A 23,331-nucleotide genomic window follows, 5' to 3' on the forward strand; every position below is an offset into this window, starting at 1 on the left:
ATGACCTATCACCTCATACCTGTCAGAATGGACATCATTCAACAGTCCACAAATGACAAATGCTGGAGAGACTGTGGAGAAAACAGAATCAGCATCTACTGCTGGTGGGAATGCAGGTTGGTGCAGCCATTATGGAAAACAGTATGGACATTCCTCAAAACACTAGGAATAGACTTACTGTATGATCCAGTAATCCCACTCCTGGGGGTATATCTGGAGAAAACTCTAATTCAAAAAGACACCTGCACCCCAGTGTTCATAGCAGCACTACTTACAATAACCAAGACATGGGAACAACCCAAAAGTCCATGGACAGATGACTGGATAAGAAGATGTGGTGTACATACACAATGGAATACTACCCATCCATAAAAAAGAATAAAATAATGCCATTTGCAGCAACATGATTAGACCTGGAGATTGACATTCTAAGTGAAGTAACCCAGAAAAAGAAAGAAAAATACTATATGATATCACTTATATATGGAATCTTTAAAAAAAAAAGGCACAAATAAACTTGTTTTAAAACAGAAATAGACTCAGACATGGAAAACAAACTACTTTAGGGGTTTGGGAGTAGGGAGGGATAAATTTGGAGTTGGAGATTTGCAGATGTTAACTAATATATATAAAATAGATAAGCAACAAGTTTATACTATGTAGCACAGATAACTAAATTCATTATCTTACAGAAATCTATAGTGAAAGAAATCTGCAATAGAATATACCTGTGTATAACTGAATTACTGCTGTACACCAGAAACATTGTTAATCAACTATACTTCACAGGGGATTCTCTGTATCCTTGATGATAACTCCTTATCAGTTACATAGTCTGCAAATATTATTTCTCATTCTGATATTTGCTGTTTCACTCTGTTGATGTTGTCTCGATGCAATTTTTACGTTTTTATGAAATTCAATCTGTCTGTTTTGTATTTTTTGTCTGTGCCTTATTATCTTATCCAGGAAAATATTGTCAAATCCAACAAAGTGAAGTTTTTGCCTTATACTTACATCTAAGGGTTGTATAACTTAAAATTCGTATGACACTCAAAGGACCCAACAGAGCCAATATAATCTTGAAAAAGAACGACAAAGCTGGTTTAAGTGAGTGATTTTTAACTTCATCTTGTTGTGATGGGCAAAAATATTTTGTGTGATATCTGTCTCTTAAGATTTATTGAGATTAATTTTGTGCCCTCATATATGGTATATACTGGAAAGTGTCCCACGTATATTTTAGAAGAATGTGTATGCTGTTGTTAGGTAGTGTAATACATAGACTTGTTATGGCTAGTTGGTTTATTGTGTTGGTTAAATTCTCTTTTTCCTTACTTATCATCTGTCTGATTCTAATTGTTCAGTTATTGAGAATAGGTTTTGAAGACTCCAATTATATGAATAGCACTACATATTCTTTCATTTTTGTCACCTTGCTTCATACATTTTGATGATCATCAAATTACATAATACATTAGGTGTGAAAATGTATTTGTTGTATCTTCTTACAATACTGAAGTTTTTATTAACATACAATGTTATCTCATGACATTTTTGATACAATCTATTTTGTCTGATATTACTGTAACCTCCCTTGCTTTATTTTATTTTGTATATGTATTTTTGTATATAAAGTGAGTTTTGTATAGATAGTATATACTTGAACCATGTATCTTATTTATTTATTATTTTTTTAATGGAGGTACTGGGGATTGAACCAAGGACCTCATGCATGCTCAGCAGGCACTCTACCACTCAGCTGTACCCCAACCCCAAACCATATATTTGAAAAAAATCTGTTCTGGGAATCTCTATCTTTTGATTAGAGAATTAAATCCATTTACTTGTAAGATAATTACTGACAAGGATAAAGTTACCTCTGTCATTGTTCTGTTTATTTTCTTTTTAAAAAATTTTTAAATAGACTTTATTTTTTAAGAGCAGTTTCAGATTTACAGCAGAATTGAGAAGAAAATACAGAGAGATCACACATAACCCTCCCTACCACACATATATACTCCCCTACCCTCAAAATCCCTCATCAGTGTGGCATATTTGGTACAATCGATCAAACAACATGGGCACATTATTATCAACCAAAGTCCATAGTTTACAATAGGGTTCACTCTTGTACATTTTATGGGCTTTGACAAATGCATAATAACATGTAGCCACCACTATAGTATCATACAGAATAATTTCATTGCCCTAAAATTCCCTTGTGCTCCGTCCCCTCACCCTTCCCTCCATCTCCCTCCCCAAAGCCTAGAAACCATGATCTTTTTATTGTTACTTATGGTCAATTAATTATGACAAAGGAGGCAAGAATATACAATGGAGAAAACAGTCACTCCAAAAAGTGGTGCTGGGAAAACTGGACAGCTACCTGTAAAAGACTAAAATCAGAACATTCTCTAACATCATATACAAAATTAAACTCAAAATGGATTAAATACCAAATACTATAAACCTCTGGGAGGAAAACATAGGCAGAATACTCTAACATAAATCACAACAATTTTTTTCTTTTCAGATCAGTTCCTAGATTAATGGAAATAAAGGGAAAAATAAACAAGTGAGATCTAGTTAAACTTGAAAGCTTTTGCACGGCTAAGGGTACCATCACAAAATGAAAAGACAATGTACAGAATGGGAGAAAATATTTGCAAATGATACAACTTATAAGGGACTAATTTCCTAAATATACAAACAGCTCATACACCTTAATATTTTTTAAAAAAGCAACACAATAAAAAAAATGGGTAGAAGACCCAAATAGACATCTCACCAAAGAAGACATGCAGATGGCCAACAAGCACATGCAAAGATTCTCAACATCACTCATTGTTAGAGAAATGCAAATCAAAACTACAATAAGTTATCATCTCACACCAGTCAGAATGGCCATCATTCAAAAATTCACAAATGAAAAATGCTGGAGAGGCTGTGGAGAAAAGGGAACCCTCCTACACTGCTGGTAGGAATGCAGTTTGGTGCAGCCACTGTGGAAAACAGTATGGAGATTCCTCAAAAGACTAGGAATAGACTTACCATATGACCCAGTCATCCCACTTCTGGGCATATATCCAGAAGGAACCCTACTTCAGGATGACACTTGCACCCCAGTGTTCATAGCAGCACTATTTACAATAGCCAAGACATGGAAACAGCCTAAATGTCCATCAATGGATGACTGGATAAAGAAGAAGTGGTATATTTATACAACGGAATACTACTCAGCCATAAAACCCAACAACATAACGCCATTTGCAGCAACATGGATGCACCTGGAGAATGTCATTCTAAGTGAAGTAAGGCAGAAAGAGAAAGAAAAATACCATATAAGATCACTCATATGTGGAATCTAAAAACAAAACAAAACAAAACATAAATACAAAACAGAAACAGACTCATAGACATAGAATACAAACTTGTGGTTGCCAAGGGGGTGGAAAGTGGGAAGAGATAGATGGGATTTCAAAACTATAGAATAGATAAACAAGATTATACTGCATAGCACAGGGAAATATATACAAGATGTTATGGTAGTCACAGAGGAAAAAATGTTTCAATGAATATATGTATGTTCATGTATAACTAAAAAATTGTGCTCTACACCAGAATTTGACACAACATTGTAAAATGATTACAAATCAATAAAAAAATTTAATAAACATGAAAAAAAAAGTCCACAAACAATAAATGTTGGAGATGATGTGGAGAAAAAGGAATCCTCCTACACTGTTGGTGCAAATGTAAGTGGGTGCAGCCATTATGGAGGACAGTATGAAGGTTTCTTTAAAAACTAAAAGTAAACTTAGTATATGACCCAGTAATCCCACTCCTGGGCAGATAACCAGAGAAAACTATCATTTGAAAAAACACATGTACCCCAGTGTTCACAGCAACAATACTTACAATAGCAAAGTTATGGAAACAATCTAAATGTCCAGCAACAGATGACTGGATAAAGAAGAAGTGGTATATTTATACAATGGAATACTACTAAGCCATAAAAAAGAATAAAATAATGCCATTTGCGGCAACATGGTTGGACCTGGATATTGTCATTCTAAGTGAAGTAAGCCAGAAAGAGAAAGAAAAATACCATATGATATCATTTATATATGGAAGCTTTAAAAAAAAGGACAGATATGAACTTATTTATCAAACAGAAACAGACTCATAGACATAGAGAACAGACTCATAGACATAGAGAACAGACTCATGGTTACCAAGCAGTAAAGTGCATGGAAAGGGATAAATTGGGTGTTTGAAAATTGCACCTCTTAGAGAGTGATGGAGATGTTAGCTATCTTGACCATGGTGGTGGTTTCATAGGTATATACAACTATCAAAATTCACCAAACTGTACATCTGAACTATGTGTAATTTACTGTACAGAAATTATACGACAATGAAGTTGTTTTTAAAAAAACAATTCTCTACTCAGGAAGATATTATTTAGAATTGAAGGAGAGATCAAGATTTTTCCGGGTAACCAAAAGTGAAAGGCGTTCATCAACATGAAACTAGCTCTACAAAAACAAACAAACAAATAAACAAAAAAAAAAAACTAAAGGGATTTTTTTTTATAGTTGAGCTATATGGCTCTCATTAGTAATAAGAAAACATTTGAAAGTAAACATCTCATAAGAAAACATAAATATATAATAACTAGTGGATCAGTCACTTATAAAGCAAACATGAAGGTTATAAATAAAAAACAGTAACAATAACTAAATAAGTAAAGGAATCATAAAATAAAAAAGATGTACAATGTTACCAAAAGTGTAAAATGTGTGGGTGAGTAAAAGGAAAGGAATTGTTACATTAGTAGATGGGGCAGGATGTAACTTCCTATAGCCAGCCAGGGTCTCTGGGACTTTTCAAAGAGCACAGAACTGTGGCCTTTTCTCCAGGAGCAAGAACAAAACAAAGTTTAGAACAAACATCCCTGAATTTTAATGTGCTCTAAGTGGGCTGGCTCCTGTCTCACCTCAAAAGGACTGCTGAAAGAACTTTTATAGTAGAAGCCAGGGCAGATTAGGTGTAGAGGATATTTCTGTAACTGGCTTGGCTCTGTGAGGCTGCAGAATGTGCAGGAATGAGAACTGTCATCTGGAAGGGAAGGTGAAACAGAGCATGGTTCTAAAGTTTGCAGGGTTTCAGTGTGCTTCCTAAGTAACTGATTCCTGCCCTGGCTCACAGAAGGCTGTGAGAAAATGACATACTCACATACTGGATGGAAAAATGACTGGACAGCTGTTGCAGTAAAAACAAAAGTCTAGAAACTCTAGCCAAAGTTACTGGTGAAGATCTTTTTCAGTCAAAGCCACTATAAAAGACTATAAGTAATTAGTGTTTTTCAAGTGCACACACACTGAAATAAAGCTACAAGAAACATGAAGAATGATGGGAAAAAAACCATCAAAAGTCTAAGTAAACTCCCAGTAACCAACCCTAAAAAAATGGAGAGCAATAAATAAATTTCCTGGCAACAATTCAAAGTAATTACTTTAAGAAATATAAGTGGGTTACAAAGGAACACAAACAACCATATGAAGTCTTGAAAATAATACCTGAACAAAAGGAAAATTTTAGTTTTAGATAGCCATGTTCAGGCATGGTCCAGAAATGTTAAATTAAAAATTCTAAAAATAAACAATTTATAAGTTTTAAATTGCATGCTGTTTTGAGTAGTGTAATGAAATCTCACAATGTTCTGCTAATCTTTTCTTAGATGTGGATCATCCATTTGTGCAGTGTATTCCACCTGTTAGTTACTTAGTAGCCATCTCAGTTATCAGATTGACTATCATCGTATTGTAATGTGTGTGTTCAAGTAATCCTCATTTTACTTCATTATGACCTTGAAGCACAAGAGTAGTAATGCTAGCAATTCAGATCTGCCAAATAAAAGCTGTAAAGTGCTTCCTGTAAGTAAATAGGTAAAATTTCTTGACTTAGTAAGGAAAAGAAAGTTTTGTTCTGGGTTGCTAAGATCTATAGTAAAAATGAATCTTTTTTTCCGTGAAATTTAGAACAAGGATAAAGAAATTCATGCTAGTTTTGCTGTTGCATCTCAAAGCATAAAAGTTATTGCCACAGTGCATGGTAAGTTCTTAGTTAGGATGAAAAAGGCACTAAATTTATACAGTAAGATATTATGGGAGACCACATTCATATAATTTTTACTCCAACCTACTGCTGTAATGATTCTCTTTTAGTATTAGCTGTTGTAAATCTCCTACTGAGTTTAATTTATAAATTAAACTTTACATAGGTGTGTATGTACAGAAAAAAGATTGTATCTTACAATGTGGTTTGGTAATATCTACAGTTACAGGCATCCACTGAGGAGCTTCATGGATATTCCCTGTAAATAAATAAAAAAAAGACCACTGTATAAACAAACAAAATACTGTAATTCAGTAATAGTGGTGTAAAATCACTTTCAATCCTGACATAAAAGTGGAAAAACACAGGTTGAGGATGGTGATGTAGCAAGCTCCTGAATTCATTTATTCTACAATCTACAGCAGAGTATGAAACAATTCACTCTGAAGGATATTGAGAAACAACTAGCTTACATAATCCTATATATTAGGCAAAGGAGAAAAACCTACATCAAAATGGATAGAAGTTGCTGAGAAACAATCTCACCATAAACCCCACACCTGGATGGTGACACACAACAGGGTCAGCTACTCCTCCCTGCTGATGAAGGGTTTCAATCCTACATCTGGCACCCTAACTTTTAAGGCTTCCAAATGTCTATTTTTGAAATCCAATGAGGCTTAAGTCTATAAGACCCAGAAATCTATGGAAAACTAACAGATTTTTAAAAACTTACATGGACTTACTGTAGTTAACACCTTAGGAAACAGCACAGAAGCAACAGACTGAAATGTGCTTAGTATTTCCATGAGAGACTTCTCTTTGCTTACCTTAACCTGAGAAGGAGGCGTCTAATTTAACACACATGTAAAGGTTGGTTTAAAAATCTCCAGAGACCATGGAGGCTAGAGGTGCCATGGTAGCAATTTCCCTCTACCTCATTCCAGTTTTCTGGTAACTTCTGGGAAAGAGCTTGAGCACAATTTAGGAGGTCTGGTTTGTGGTTTCTGCTTCAGAGAGACACCACTTGATTGCATGACTCTTGTTGCCAGTAGGGCTTACCTTCACAGGTCCCATGAAACCAGAACAAATGAAGAGTTCTTAATAAGCTCCCCTCATACCAGGGCACACTGCAGAGGCAGAAAAACTGCCCAGTATTTCTATGGGAAAAAAAAACTGCCTGTTAGCTTATCTTTATAGCTGAGACTATCAGGGGAAGTTTTAATTAAAATTCTAGGTGATAACTGCAGTTCTTACCAGAGACTAATGAGAGTGGTAAGCACCACATCATACCCTCCCTCTGCCCCAATCCCAGGTTATTAGTGTCTTCAAGAAAGAAGCTTGTGCACATGTCTGGCACCCTGGCTTTGGGGTTACCACCAGAGGACACATCCCTTGTTAGCCTGGCTCTGATGGTAAGTGTGGCTTGTGTCTACAGGTTCAGTGGGATGGTAGCAAACGTCTTAGTATTCTTCTCCTTATCACAGAAGAATTAGACAGATATACCTATTTCCAAAGCTTCCCTGAAAAAAAGGGATATTTGCATACCTTGAAAGCTGTTAAGAATCAAACTAAATCTAGTTTCTGACAGAGAGGGTCCAGCTTCCAATCAAACTAAATCTAGTTTCTGACAGAGATTCTCCCTGAGACACTGATAGGTTTTGACACATTCTCAGCTTGAGGGAGTTATTAGGAACAAAATATTCTGCTTGGACAATCACAAAGGTTTGAGATAAAATAAAGAGCTAGGGCAAAGTTGAACAAGAAGTTATATCTAAAAGAGGTCATTCCTTCAAGATTGAGTAATATAGCTATTTTATGTAACATATGAAAACCAAAATAGAGAGACAAGGAAAACTAAGAAACAAAGGTATATGTTCCAAATGATAAAAAGTAAAACCTTAAATAAAAATAGAAATGAAATGGAAATATCTGTCTCTACTGAAAAGAGTTTAAAATAGTAATTATAACCATGTTCACCAAGGTCAAGAGAAGATGGGATGTACAAAATGAAAATTATTCTTATGAGACAGAAAAGTTATAAAGTACCAAGCAGAAACCACAGACCCTCAAAAAAAAACCTGAGAAATAAAATAGAAAAGTTTACAAAGCTGGATAAAGCCATAGAAAGGTCAGTGAACTCAAAAACATGATAAAGAAAAAAATGGAAAAAAATGAAGATAGCTTAAGGTACTTATGGAACAACTTATGGAACATCAAACAGAATATTTGCACATTATATGGTTCCCAGAAAGGGAAAAGAGGGAAAAAGAAGAAGAAAAAATTTTAAAGAAATAATAATTGAAATCTTCCCAACCAGGGAAATGAAAAAGACATTCAGATCTATAAAGCCCATAGAGTTCCAAATAAAATGAATCCAAAGAGACCTACACCAAAATATATTAGAATTAATTTGCCAAAGAGACCTATATGAAAATATATTAGAATTAATTTGTCAAAAGTAAAAGGCAAGGAGATAATCTTAAAATCAGGTAGAAATAAGCAAATTGTTGGTACAATGGAATCCCATAGGACTATGAGCAGATTTTTTAGTGAAAATTTTGCAGGCAAGAAGGGACTGGCACAGAATATTCAAAGCCCCCCCACACACAAAATTTCAACTAAAAATACCCTACCTGGAAAAGTTGTGCTTCAAAACTGAAAGAGAAAATTTTCCAGAAAAGCAAAAATGGAAAGAATTCAGCATTGCTAGATCAGCTTTTCAAAAACTGCTAAAGAGAATTAGTAAGCTGTAGATTAAGTGTATTACTAACGATAGGAAAACATGTGAAAGACATAAAATGACTATATTAAAAAAAATCAAGTATTTGATGCCCACAAGAGTATTACTTCAGCTTTAAGGACAAATACAGACTAAAAGTGAAGAGAAAAAACTCTATATAGATAGAAACAAAAAGAAACGTGGGTAGCTATATGTATGTCAAACAGAAAAAACTTTAAGATAAAGACTGTAATAAGAGACAAAGTCATTATGTAATGAAGTCATGAAGACAATCTAACAAAAGAATATAACATTTGTAAATGTTTCTGAACCCAATATAAAAGCAAATATCAAGAGACCTAAAGGAGGAAATGGAAAGCAATTCAGTAATAGTAAGGGATTTCACTTTCAATTTATAGATTAACCAGACAGAAAATTTATAAGAAAACATAGGACTTAAGTGGTACATTAGACCAGATGAATTTAGACATTTATAGAATATTTCATCCAAAATAAAAGCAGAATATATATTGTTCTTGAGTGTCCATAGAACAATGTCCATAATAGATCATATGTTAGGTCAAAAATTATGCCTTAATAAACTTAAGAGGATTTAAATCATACCAAACATGTTTTCCAACCACAATCGTATGACACTAGAAATCATTAAAAAATGGAGATTAAACAACATGCTATTGAACAATCAATAAATCAAAGGAGAAATCAAAATAAAATCCACAAATACCTTTTTTATTTTTTAAAGAAAAAGTAAAAGTAAATTTATTTAGAGAGATGTACATGGTGGGGCAGTGGTTAAAGTAAAGGTAGAAACAAACTCTTTAGACAGACTGCCAACAATCTCAGAAAGTAAGGGCAAGAATGACCCAGGAAATATCTTGAAGCAAATGAAAATGTAAACACAATACACCGAAACGTGTGGGATGCAGTATAAGCAATTCTAAAAAGGAAGTTTATAGTGCTAAATATCTACATTATGAACCAAGAGAAATACCAAATGACTTAAATTTACATCTTAAAGAATCATCAAAAGAATGACTAGGATTGAAACTCATTTTACACAACCAAACATAGTAATAACAAAGGTCAAAGCATAAATAATGTGATGGAGATTTTAAAAATAATAGAAAAGATTAGTGAGATTAAGAACTAATTTATTGAAAAGATAAACAAAATCAACAAATTTTTAGCCAAACTCACCAAAAAAGGGAGACTGAAGATTCCAATATTTATACCCAGAAACGAAAGAGATGTTACAACCGATAGTACAGAGATACAAAGAAACATAATACACTACCATGAACTGTTATATACCAACAAAATGGAAAACCCAGAAGAAATGGTTTAATTCTTGGAAATATACAATTTACCAAGACTGAATTATGAAGAAATAAAATTATTTATAGATAAACTTCAAGTAAGGAAATTGAATTTGTAATCATTATCCTCTGAACAAATAATAGTCCAGGACCAGATAACTTCACTAATGAATATTACCAGTCAAAGAATCAATACCAAATAATTCTCAAATTCTTCTGAAAATATAAGAGGAGAACACTTCCAAACTCATTTTATAAGGCTACAATTACAGTAAAGGAGAACAAATGTGACTCCATACTGGATCTATTCCTTTAGTTCTAAACTTTGTGCTCTGTTGCCTGTGCTTAGTCATGCTATCTCTGCACCGCTGCAAAAGACTGTTACCTGTAGCCTTAAATAAACTGAAGCCCCTTCTCAAGACGTTGCTTCTCAGGCTTGACCTTTAAAATTGTAACAATTTTTATTCATATAGAGATAAGAATGGAGAATAATATTGATCTTGCTGGAAGTTTACAGGAACATCATAGCCAGATCTCAAGACAACTGCAAGAACAAAGGATCCTTCCAGGGTGTGACAGGCACCAAGAAGTCTGCAACAACTATTCATACCCCTTTTAGTATAAAAGAAGCCCGAATTCTAATGTGGGTAAGATGGTTCTTTGGAACACTAGTCCACCATCTACTTGGTCTGCTGGCTTTCCAAGTATGGTCATTATTCCTCACCCCAACACCTAATCTCTCAATATATTGGCCTGTCAGTATGAGTTTTGACTTGGTAACATTACACTGATACAAAATCACATGAGGCTGTTACAAGAAAGGCATTATAAGCCAATATCCCTAATGACATAAATGGAAAAATCCTCAACAAAATATTAGTAAACAGACTTCAGTAAGATATTAAAAAGGATCATACTACATGATCAAGTGGGATCTATCCAGGGCTGCAAGTACATTTAGCATCTGCAAATCAATTAATGTGATATACCATATTAAGAAAATGAAAAACAAAATACTATGATTATGTTAAGATATGAAAAATAACATTTGGCAATATTAAATATTGATTCATGATAAATCTCTCAAATAAGTGGGTAGAGGAAACACACCTACACATATTAAATGCCATATGTGACAATCCCATAGCTAACTTTATACTCAATGACAGAAATTTGAAAGCTTTTTGTCTAAGGTCAGGAAGAAACAAGGATGCCCACACCTGTCAATTAAACATAATATTGAAATTCTAGCTAAAGAAATTAGGCAAAAATAAGTAATATAAAAGCCATTTAAATTGAAAGGAAAGAAGTAAAACATTCTATTGCAGATGACATAATACTAGGTATTCAAAAACCTAGAGTACATCAAAAATGTGTTAGACCTAACAAATGATTTTAGTAAATATGCAAGGCATAAAATTAGTAAATGAAAAATCAGTTGCTTTTCTGTACACTATATTGTTCAAGGAGGAGATTAAGATGGAGTAGAAGGAAATGGAGCTCACCTCTCTCAACAAGTATATCAAAAATATACTTTGAACAATTCTTAGGGAATGCCAAATAAAAGCTGTCTGTTAACAACCAAAAAGATACTGACATAACAGAGTAGGATAAAAGAAAAAAAAATAAGAAATTGGGATAACTTATGGCCCTTGAAGGGAGCTATGAAAGAGAAAAGATTCCCTTATCCTGGGAACCTCCTTCACCAGCTGGGACATTTGACAGGACAGATAGGGAGCTTCAGTGGTCTGAATTTTGCTCAAGAGAACTGTGCCAGTGCTGACTTGCTACCAGGCCAGGTAGAGAAGAACTGGCGCTGAGAACTGCCATGACATTGCAGTTACCAGCTGTAGATGTAAGCCTACTGCTGTGTGCAATAACTGGGTGCTGAAATTTGGGCTTCAGGAGACAGAGACAGGGAGAAGACTTAGTTAGGCCATGTAGGGACAGACTGAAAGGCCTGTAGTGTGGTCCAGGCTGCAACTGGAGGTGAGAGAAGGATGAAATGCAGGTTTGTCATAGGAGCCCCATTATCAATGTGCAAAGGGTGGAGTGTAGGTACATCATAGAAGATTGTCAATGTGCTATGTCAGGGCACAACTTAAGCTGCAGCAGGCTGCAGAAGAGTACATTTACTGGAGGCAGAATTGAAGGCTCAGCTGATTATCTATGCTCCCACAGTAAAGGTGATTCTAGCACACGGAGGCAGGGCTGACACCTGAACCAACTGTCAGCACTCATAAGGCAAGCATGGCTTCTGCAGATTCTCGGAGCTCATGATTTGGGAAGGCAAATGCACTGAACATAGAGGCAGTTTTGGGGACAGCAGCAGCAGCAAATTTTGTGAGAACACACACTGAGTGGCAGGGAGTGTCAAAGAGATGCTTGTCCCACCAGACAGCATGTGGGGAAGAACAAACAGCAGATTTTTTTTTCTCAGAGAGAGTGATCCAGTCACACCTACCTCAAATGCAACTTAGAAAAAGATCTGGGGCAGCTGGGGAGCATACATTACCTGTGACAGGACTATGACAACCACAATTAAATGGAGGCCCCATCCAACACCCATTGCAGGCTCTGGTCACCACAACATGAATTATACTACTTATCAAGGGAGTAACAGCTAGAACATGTGAAGGAAAGATGTGGCAGGTATCCATACTAAAAAAAGCCATCACAGCAAAAACACTGGACTCATGCAGGCTACATAGGGATGCTCACACATAAAAACAAACCTTCAGGATCACAATGGAAAACTGCATAAAGTCAGAGATATATAAGTAGAATTAAAAAACAGAGGAACCACTCCAAATTAAAAGACAAGAGAAATTCTCTGAAAGAACAAACAATAAAATAGACTTCTCCAGTCTACCAGAACCTGAGGTCAAAAAGGAGGCAATAAAAATACTGAAGGAATTAAGAAAGACAATCAATAGAAATGCAGATCACTGTAACAAGGCCCTAGAAACTATAAAGAGGAGACAACCAGAACTACACAACTCAGTTGTCAAAATAAAACTTGAGCTAAAGGCAATAAATGGCACACTATTAATGCAGTAAAAATAAGTCATCTAAAAGATAGAATAATGGAAATTACCCAATCACAACATAAGACAGAATGATAAATGGAAAAAAGGAAACCAACTTATGAGACCTATGGGATAATATAAAGCATGTCAACCTACACATAATAGGGGTCCCAGAAGAAGAAGAAAGAAAAGGGTATCAAAATGTATTTGAAGAAATTATGGCTGAAAACGTCCCAAACCTAAAGAAAGAAACAAATATTCAAGTACAGGAAGCACAGCGGGTCTCAAACAAGATGAATCCAAACAAATCTACACAAATCTATCATAATTAATTTGACAAAATTTAAAAATAAAGAAGGGATTCAAAGGCAACAGGAGAAAAACACAGAATCAGTTACAGAGGAACCCTCATAAAGTTATTAGCTGATTTCTCCACAAAAGTTTGAAGGCCAGAAAGAAGTGGCAAGATATATTCAAACCCCGTTTCTGATCAAGATGGTGGAATAGTAGGACCACAAGCTTGCTTTTCCCCAAGACTACAACCAAATCACAATGGACTGCTGAATAATCATTGGAAAAAAGACTGGAACATAGCATAAAAGATCTTTAACTGGAAACATACAGAGGGAACCACAGCAGGATGGTAGGAGGGGTGTGCTCAAGACATAATAGTACCCCATTTCCCTGGGTGGGCGATCCACAAGCTGAAGTCACAGAGGCCCTCCCATAGGAGTGAGAGTTCTAAGCCCCATATCAGCCTTCCCAGCTTGGGTTTCTGGCATTGGGAAGAGGAGAGGACATCTCAGGACATCTGGTTTTGAAGACCAATGGGCCTTAGCTCCAGGAGCCCCACAGGACTGGGGAGACAGAGACTTCATTTTCTTGGAAACAGTACACAAAGTCTTGCATGTACCAGGTCCAAGGGCAGAGGCCTAGAAACCTGGGCCATACCTGCCTCCTAGTTTCTGAAGATCTCCTAGGGACATGGGGGATGGCTGAGACTCACCCAGGGGACATAAAAGCTAGTTGCAGACATTCCGGGAGTGTTCATCTACATGAACTTTCCTGGAGGCTGACATCTTGATTACATCATTAGCACCAAGACCCAGCCCCACCCAACAGCCTGTAGAGAAGGCTCAGGCCAAACAACATGCATGGTGGGAACACACCCCCACCCATCAGCAGAATTCCTGAGCCACAAAGGCATCTAGACACGGCCCTACCTACCAAAGGTCCAGGACCAATCTCCACCTAGCAGTGGGCAGGCAATGGCTCCTCTTGCCAGGAAACCTGCATAAGCCTCTAGTCCAGCATCACCCACCAGGGGAAGTTGCCAAAAATAAGAACAAAGCAATCCCAAAGCCTGTGGAAGGAGTCCACAAACAAAGGCCAGACTCTACACTGGGACCAGCTGGTCCTTGGCCCTTGGGTGACAAGAGAGGAGTGCACTGCTGGGATGCATAGGACCTCTCCCACAGAGGGCCACCTCTCCAAGGTCAAGAAAAGTAACCAACCTACCTAAAAATACAACTAGAAAGGGAGACAATATGAGGCGGCAGAGAAATGTCTCCCAGGCCAAGGCACAAGATAAAATCCTAGAGGAAGAAATAAGTGATGAGGAGATAGGCAATTTATCTGAGAAAGAGTTTAAAGTAATGATGGCCAAGATGTTCAGAGAACTCAGGAGGAGCATAAATGCAGAGTGAACTTATTAGCAAAGACTTGGAAAATATAAAGAATACCCAAACACAGTTGAAGAATAAAATCACTGAAATGAGTAACAGACTGGAAGGAACCAAGAATAGAATAAATGAGGCAGAAGAATTGATCACTGAGCTAGAAGACAGATGAGTGGAAATCACTACTGCAGAACAGAAAAAAGAAAAAAAAAAAAAAGAAAAGAAAAGAAAAGAAATGAGAATAGTTTAAGAGAACTCTGGGACAACATGAAGCAATCTAATATTCATATTACAGGGGTCCCAGAAAGAGAAGAGAGAAAGAACCTGAGAAAATTTTTGGAGAGATAATCACTGAAAACTTCCCCAATGCGGCAAAGGAAACACTCACCCAAGTCCAGAAAGTGTTGAGAGTGCCACACAGGATCAACCCAACGAGGAACACACTAAGGCACATAGTCATCAAACTGACAACAATTAAGGATAAGGAGAAAATATTAAAATTAGCAAGAGAAAAGCAAGAGATAACATGCAAGGGAACTCACATAAGGTTATCAGCTGATTTTTCAGCAGAAACTCTACAGGTCAGAAGGGAGTGGCACAATATATTTAAAGTGATGCTATGAACATTAGGGTGCAGGTGTCATTCTGAAGTAGCCAATGTTCATAGCAGCACTATTTACAATAGCCAAGACATGGAAACAACCTAAATGTCCATCAACAGACGACTGGATTAAGAAGAAGTGGTATTTTTATATAATGGAATACTACTCAGCCATTAAAACTGACAACATAATGCCATTTGCAGCAACATGGATGTTCCTGGAGAATATCATTCTAACTGAAGTAAGCCAGAAAGAGAAAGAAAAATACCACATGAGATCGCTCATATGTGGACTCTAAAAAAACAAAACAAAACAAAACAAAACAAAACATAAATACAAAACAGAAACGGACTCATAGGCATAGAATACAAACTTGTGGTCGCCAAGGGGGCAGGGCTGGGAAGGGACAGATTGGGATTTCAGAATGTAGATGATAAACAAGATTATACTGTGTAGCACAGGGAAATATATACAAGATCTTGTGGTAGCTCATAGTGAAAAAAAAAGTGACATGAATATATATATGTTCATGTATGACTGAAAAATTGTGCTGTACACTGGAATTGGATACAACATTATAAAATGACTATACCTCAATAAAAAAAAGTTTAAAAAATAAAATAAAGTGATGAAAGGGGAAAACTTATCACCAAGAATACTCTATGCAGCAAGGCTCTCATTTAGACTTGATGGAGAAATTAAAAGCTTTTCAGGTAAGCGAAAGCTAAAAGACTTCAGCACCACCAAACAAGCTTTACAACAATGTTAAGGACCTTCTCTAGTCATCAAACCATAAGAAAAGAGAACAAAAAGAAGAAAGACTTAAAAAAAAAAAAAAGACCTACAAAAGATTGCTTTGGCTGTTCGGAGTCTTTTTGTGTTTCCTCATAAATTTTGGACTTGTATCTTCTAGTTCTGTGAGGAATGTTGTTGAGTATTTTGATGGGGGTTGCACTGGATCTGTAGATTGCTTTGTATAGTGTGGCCATTTTGATAATGCTGATTCTTCCAATCCAAGAGCACAAGAAAGCTCTCCATTTCTTTGTGTCACTTTGGTTTTTGGAGTACAGGTAGCCTCCTTGGTTAAGTTTATTTTCTAGATATTTTGTTGTTTTTGTTGTAATGGAAATGTTTATTTTGGTTATAAATTTTTTGTCTTTGAAGTGAAAAAAAATGAAGAAAGGGTCACAAATGGCAAAATATGCTTCTTTCTTATGGGTCAGTTGTATTCCATTACATACATGTATGCACTATATTTATAAACTGCATCTTCATTATCTGTTCAACAATTTATGTGTACTTAGGATGCTTCCATATCTTGGCAATTGTAAATAATGTTACTGTTAATAGCAGGGTATATGTATCTTTTTGTATTAATTCTTATTTTGTGGTTGGCTTTATTCCTTTAATAACTATGTAAGTTTAAAAAGCTAAAGATCTAAACATTCTTAGAAACAATGAACAGTATATATATGTAAATTAAAAAATATATGTGCAGAAAAAAAAAAGGATCTATCAAGCCATGAAAGACATGGAAGAAACTTAAAAGACATATTACTAAATAAAAGAAGCCAGTCTGAAAAGGCTACAAACTGTACCATTCCAACCAAATGACATTCTGGAAAAGGCAAACCTACAGAAGCAATTGAAATATTGTGGTTTCCAGGGATTTACGGAGAGGGAGGGAAGGAGGAAAGAATAGATGGAGCACAGATGGGTTTCTAGGGAAATGAAATTATTCTGTATATTATAATGGTGGATGCATGTCATTATGCATTTATTAAAACCCATAGAATATACAACATCAAGAGTGAACCCTAATGTAAACTGTGGACTTTGGTTGATAATAATGTGCTCATGTTGTTTCATCGATTGTATGAAATATGCTACACTGATGAGGGATGTTGAGAGCAGGGGAGTATATATTGTGGGTGGGGAGGGCTATGTGTGAACTCTGTATTTTCTGCTCAGTTCTGCTGTGAACCTGAAACTGCTCTAAAAAAATAAAGTCTATTAATAAAAAAAAAGAGAGAAAAGATAAAAACCACCTGAACATCTCAACAGAAAAAGCATTTGATAAAATTCAACATCCACTCATGATAAAAAACCCTTACCAAAATAGGTATAGAAGGAACAAATCTCAACATAATAAAAGCCATTTATAAGAATCCCATAGCCAATATGATATTCAGTGGGTAAAAACTAAAAGCTTTTTTGCTAAAATCAGGAACAAGACAAGGGTACCCACTCTAACCACTTCTATTCAACATGGTTTTGGAAATCATAGCCACAGCCATCAGTCAAATTAAAAAAAGAAATAAAATGTGTCCAAATTGGAAGGGAAGAAGTATTTGCAGTTGTTATATGCAGATGATACTCTATACAGAAAACTCTAAACACTTCAGACACAAAGTAGTAGAACAAATGTATGAATTCAGCAAGGTAGCAGGGTACAAGATTAATAATAAAGAAACATATGGCATTTCTTTACACTATGAAATATCAAGAGAATGTAAAAAATATCCAAAGTATACAAACAGTTCACACAACTCAGTAACAACAACAACAACAAATCCCAAATAACCCAATCAAAAAGGGGCAGAAGACCTAAATAAACATCTCTCCAAAGAAGACATACACATGGCCAATAGGCACAGGAAAAGATGCTCGACATTGCTAATTATTAAAGAAATTGAAATAAAAAGCACAATGAGCCATCATCTCACACTTGTCAGAATGGTCATCATCAAAAAGTGTAGAAATAAATGCTGGAGAAAAGGGTATCCTTCTACACTGTTAACAGGAATGTAAGTGGGTGCAGCCACTATAGTATACAGGTTCCTTAAAAACCTAAAATAGAGGTACCATATGATCTAGCAATCCCATTTCTGGGCATATATCCAGAAAAAACCAAAAACACTAATTTGAAAAGATACATGTACACCAAAGCAGGACGATTTACAATGGCAGACATGTAGGTGACTTAAGCATTCATCAACAGATGATGGATAAAGAAGATGTATGAGATACACACGCATACACACATATAATATGACATATATGTGGAATCTTTTAAATAATACAAAAAAACTTATTTACAGAAACAAAGTTATGACATAAAAGACAAACATGGTTAATAAAGGGGAAAGGGTGGGGAGGGACAAGTTAGAAGTATGGGATTAACAGACACAGAGCATACAAAACAGATAAACAACAAAGATTTATTGTATAGCATGAAGATCTATATTCAGTATTTTGTAATAGCCTATAGTAGAAAAGAATATAGATATTCCTTTTCAGATTCTTTTCTCAATTACTTTGCTATATACCTGAAATAAACATAATATTATAAATCAGTTATAGTTCTATTTAATAAATACACACTTTAAAAAGGGATGGACTTGTAAAAAAGAAAAAAAGGTAATTAAGAAAGCAGTATCATTTACAATTGAATCAAAAGTATAAAATATCTTAGAGTAATTTTATCAAAGAGGTGAAAATCCTTTACTATTGTAAAGGTAATACATTAATTAAAGAAATTGAAGACACAAATAAATGAAAAGATACTCCACGCTTATGAATTCGAAGAATTAATATTGTTAAAATGTACATACTAGATACAAAGCAATCTATAGATTCAAAAATAATACTTATCAAAATTTCAACTGTATACATTTATAACTTATACATCTGAATAAGAAGTTAATATGTAAAATATTTAAAACTTATTCAATACAATAGGAAAAATCTGATTGAAAAATAAACAGAGGGAGGCTTGGATCAAGATGGTGGGGTAAGAGGATGTGGAATTTACCTCCCCCCATGAACACATCAAAAATGTATCTATATATAGAATAGATTTTCAGTGAAAACTAATTGGATTCTTGCAAACAAAGTCCTGCAAAATGAGGCTTGTACAAATGATTCACACAAAATTAGGGAGGAAGGAAAGAAAAATGATCAGGTTAGGACCTGTGCCCCTGAAAGAGGACTCAGGGGAAAAGGGAGATGACACGGACAGAAATCTACTCTGGAGAATGGGTCAAGCCACATACTGGCACACCAACCATGGTGTCCAACAAAAGGAGGATGAGTCCTCTTGGTTGATTGGAAGGCCAGTGGGACTAACAAGAGAGATATGAGAAAACTTGACTCCTTCATAAGAAATGCTTGAGCATTTTCCTGCTCCTGAAGCTGAGCAGAGTGGGTAGATTGAGAACCCACTAATAGCTGACTAGTTTCCCATAACCACCCCAGTGGGCATCCCAGCCTCAGCTGAGCAAACACTTCAGCCCCACCTTTCTCACAAGAGCTGCCATGACTGAGGAAAGATCTCAGTTGTGAGATGCTGAGGTAGCTCAAACCCTAATTTGCACCTGGCAGCAAGAACTGCCATTTTTGGTGCTACATGGAAGCTCGTCAAAGGCAGCCTGGATCTTGGATTATGGCCAGACTTCCACAGCACATAACCTGGCCTTTGCCAAATGCCCACTTTCAGCGCCTCTTATTTGAGTGCTACTCTCCTCTAGTGTGTTGGTGCCAGTACCTGGAGCAAGGAGAGCACACACTTGAAAAAACAGAGCTGGCTTGGACCTAAACTTCAAAGATTCTGTTTCAGCAACTTGGCGTCTTACACTACCCTGAATAGGACAGTGATGGCCACTCAGGATAGAAGCCCCATTCATACCTGGCTCTGCAGCTAGCCACTCCATCCCCAACCTCACTTCCTACCAAGGTGATAGCACCCAGCACACACTGGGAAAACACATCATTTGTTATCTAGGCAAATCCAACTCTCCCACCAAAGCCACTGGACACAGGAAGGCTGTATAGGGATGCTCCAACATAATAATCACTCTTCAACACTGCAACAGATGAGTGTTTCACATAATTTCATAGACATAGAGAGTTAAGCAAATTTAAAAGACAGAGGAATTTTTCTCAGTTAAAAGATTAAGCGAGATCCCCCTGTAAAAACAACTAATAAAACAAAAACAAACCATTTACCAGATAAAAATTTTAAGCGATTATAATTAAGAATGCTAACTGAGTTAGGTAAAAGAATAGTTGAATGCCATTAGACTTTTACAGAAGAATGAAAAATATGAAAAAAGAACTAGTCAGAAACAAAGAATACAACAACTGAAATGAAAAGCACACAGACTGAATTAATAGCAGATTAAGTGACACAGAAGAATATATTTAAGTGATCTGAAACATAGAATAATGGTAATCACTCATCAAAACAGGAAAAAAAAAGCAAGTAAAAAAATGAAAACAGTTTAAGGCATCTCTGAGACAGCATCAAGCAGACCAACATTCACATTAAAAAGAAGACAATCTGGTTGAAAATAAATGTGAAAAAATCATTGAAAAATTCCTAAACCTGAAGAAGGAAACAGATATCCAGGTACAGGAAGCACTGAGGGTCCCAAATAAGAGTAATCTAAAGAGACTCACTAAAAGACATATCATAACTAAAATGGAAAAGTTAAAGACATAATTCTAAAGACAGCAAGAGAAAAACAGAAAGTTAGTTACAAGGAAACACCCTGGAATAATTTTAGCTGATATTTCTAAAGAATCTTTGCTGGCCAGAAGTAAGTGCCATGATATGTTCAAAGTGCTGAAAGGGAAAACCTGCAATGTAGGAAACTCCACCCAATAAGATTATCACTTAGAATTGAAGAAGAGATAAACAACTTCTCGGACAAACAAAAATTAAAAGAGAACATCAACACTAAACAAACCTTAAAGAAAAGTTACAGGGTCTTCTCTATATGGGGGGTAAAAAAAGGCTATAATGAGAAGTATCCATAGAAAGGGAAAAATCCTACTAGCAAAGGCAAATATATAGTGAAGGCTGATTATCAATGACTTAAACACACTAGTACAAGAGTTAAAAGACAAAAAATTATAAAATCAAGTATACTTACCATCATCAGTAAAAGGATAAACATAAACATGTAAAATATGACATCAAAAACTCAAAATGGGAGTAGTGTGAAAATTTAGATTATTTAGAATGGTTACAATCTAAAGGACCACCTGTTTAAAACAAATAGATACAGTTATGAGTCAACATATATGAACCCCATGGTAACTACACATCAAAAACTACAATATATAGACAAAAATAAGAGAAAAACTGACACAGATATACCACTAAATAAATTATCAAACCACAGTGAAGAAACAAAAGGAAAGAACAGGGAAAAACTACAAAAACAACTCAGAAACAAGTAATAAAATGAATTCAGCAAAGTTGGATGATAAAATCTGCATTTCTATACACTAACAACAAAATATCACAAACAGAAAGTAAAAGCAATCTCAATTAAAACTGCATCAGAAACAATAAAATAACTAGGAATAAACTTAACCAACAAGGTAAAAGACCTAAACTCTGAGAGCTATGAAACACTGGTGAAGAAAACTGAAGGTGATTCAAAGAAATAGAAAGATACCCTATGCTCTTGCATTGAAAGGATTAATATTGTTAAAATGACCATACCAGCAATCATAATCTACATATTTAATGCAATCTCTAACAAAGTGCCCATGAGATTTTTCACAGAATTGGAACATATAATCCTAAAATATATATGGAGCCAAAAAGACCTTGAATTGCCAAAGCAATCTTTAGGAGAAAAAAATAAGCTGGAGGCTTCAGACTGTATGACAAAGCTACAGAAATCAAAACAGCATGACACTGGTATAAAAACAGAAATATATATCAATAGAATAGACAGATCAGAAATAAATTCATGCAGTTATGGTCAACTAATCTATGATAAAAGAAGTATATAGGATACAATGGAGAAAAGAGAGTCTCTTCAACAAGTTGTGCTGGAAAAAAAATGGACAGCAACACATAAAAATAAGGTCAGAACATTCCCTCACACCATATACAAAAATAAACCCAAAATGTTTTAAAGTACTAAATAAAAGACCTGAAATTATAAAAACTCCTAGAAGAGAACATAGGCAGAACACTCTTTGACACAAATCATGGCAATAATTTTTTTGAATGTCTCTTAAGGTCTCTTAAGGCAAAAGAAATAAAAGCAAAAATAAACAAATGGGACCTAATTAGACTTACAGTAGAAAATATTTACAAATGATGTGACTGATAAGGGGTTAAAATCCAACATATATAAATAGCACCTGTAACTCAATATTTAAAAAAATCAAAGAATTCAATAAAAAAATGAGCAGAAGATCTTATTAGGCATTTTTCCAAAGGAGACATCCAGATGGCCAATGAACAAATGAAAAGATGCTCATCGTTAATTGTTAGAGAAATGCAAATCAAAACAGCAAGATATTACTCACACTTGTCAGAATGTCTATCATCAAAAAAGTTTACAAATAAAAATACTGGAGAGGATGTGGAGAAAAGGGAACCCTTGGACATTTTTGGTAGAATTGTAAATTAGTACAGGCACCATGGAAAACAGTACAAAGTTACCTCAAAAATCTAAAAATAGCACTATCATATGATCCCACAATTCCATTACTGGGTACATATTCAGAAAAAATGGAAACACTAATTTGAAAAGATACATGAATCTCAATGTTCAGAGCCGTACTTTTTAGAATAGCCAAGACATGGAAACAACCTAAATGTCCATCAACAGATGACTAGATAAAGAAGAGGTGGTGTATATATTTATACAATGGAATATTTCTGAGTCATACAAAAGAATGAAATTCTGCCATTTGAAGTAATGTGACTGGAATTAGAAAATATTATGCTTAGTGAAATAAGTTAGAAAGGGAAAGACAAATATTGCGTATCAGTCATATATGGTATCTAAAAAATAATACAAATGAATG

General features: G+C 35.3%; 1 pseudogene; it reads left to right on the forward strand.

The window, feature by feature from the left end:
* The window catches only part of LOC135320355 (membrane-bound transcription factor site-2 protease-like), a 71,416-nt pseudogene that overhangs the window by 1,150 nt on the left and 46,935 nt on the right, over positions 1-23,331 (forward strand).

Source organism: Camelus dromedarius, chromosome Y, assembly GCF_036321535.1.
Source record: "Camelus dromedarius isolate mCamDro1 chromosome Y, mCamDro1.pat, whole genome shotgun sequence".
Taxonomy (NCBI): Eukaryota; Metazoa; Chordata; class Mammalia; order Artiodactyla; family Camelidae; genus Camelus; species Camelus dromedarius.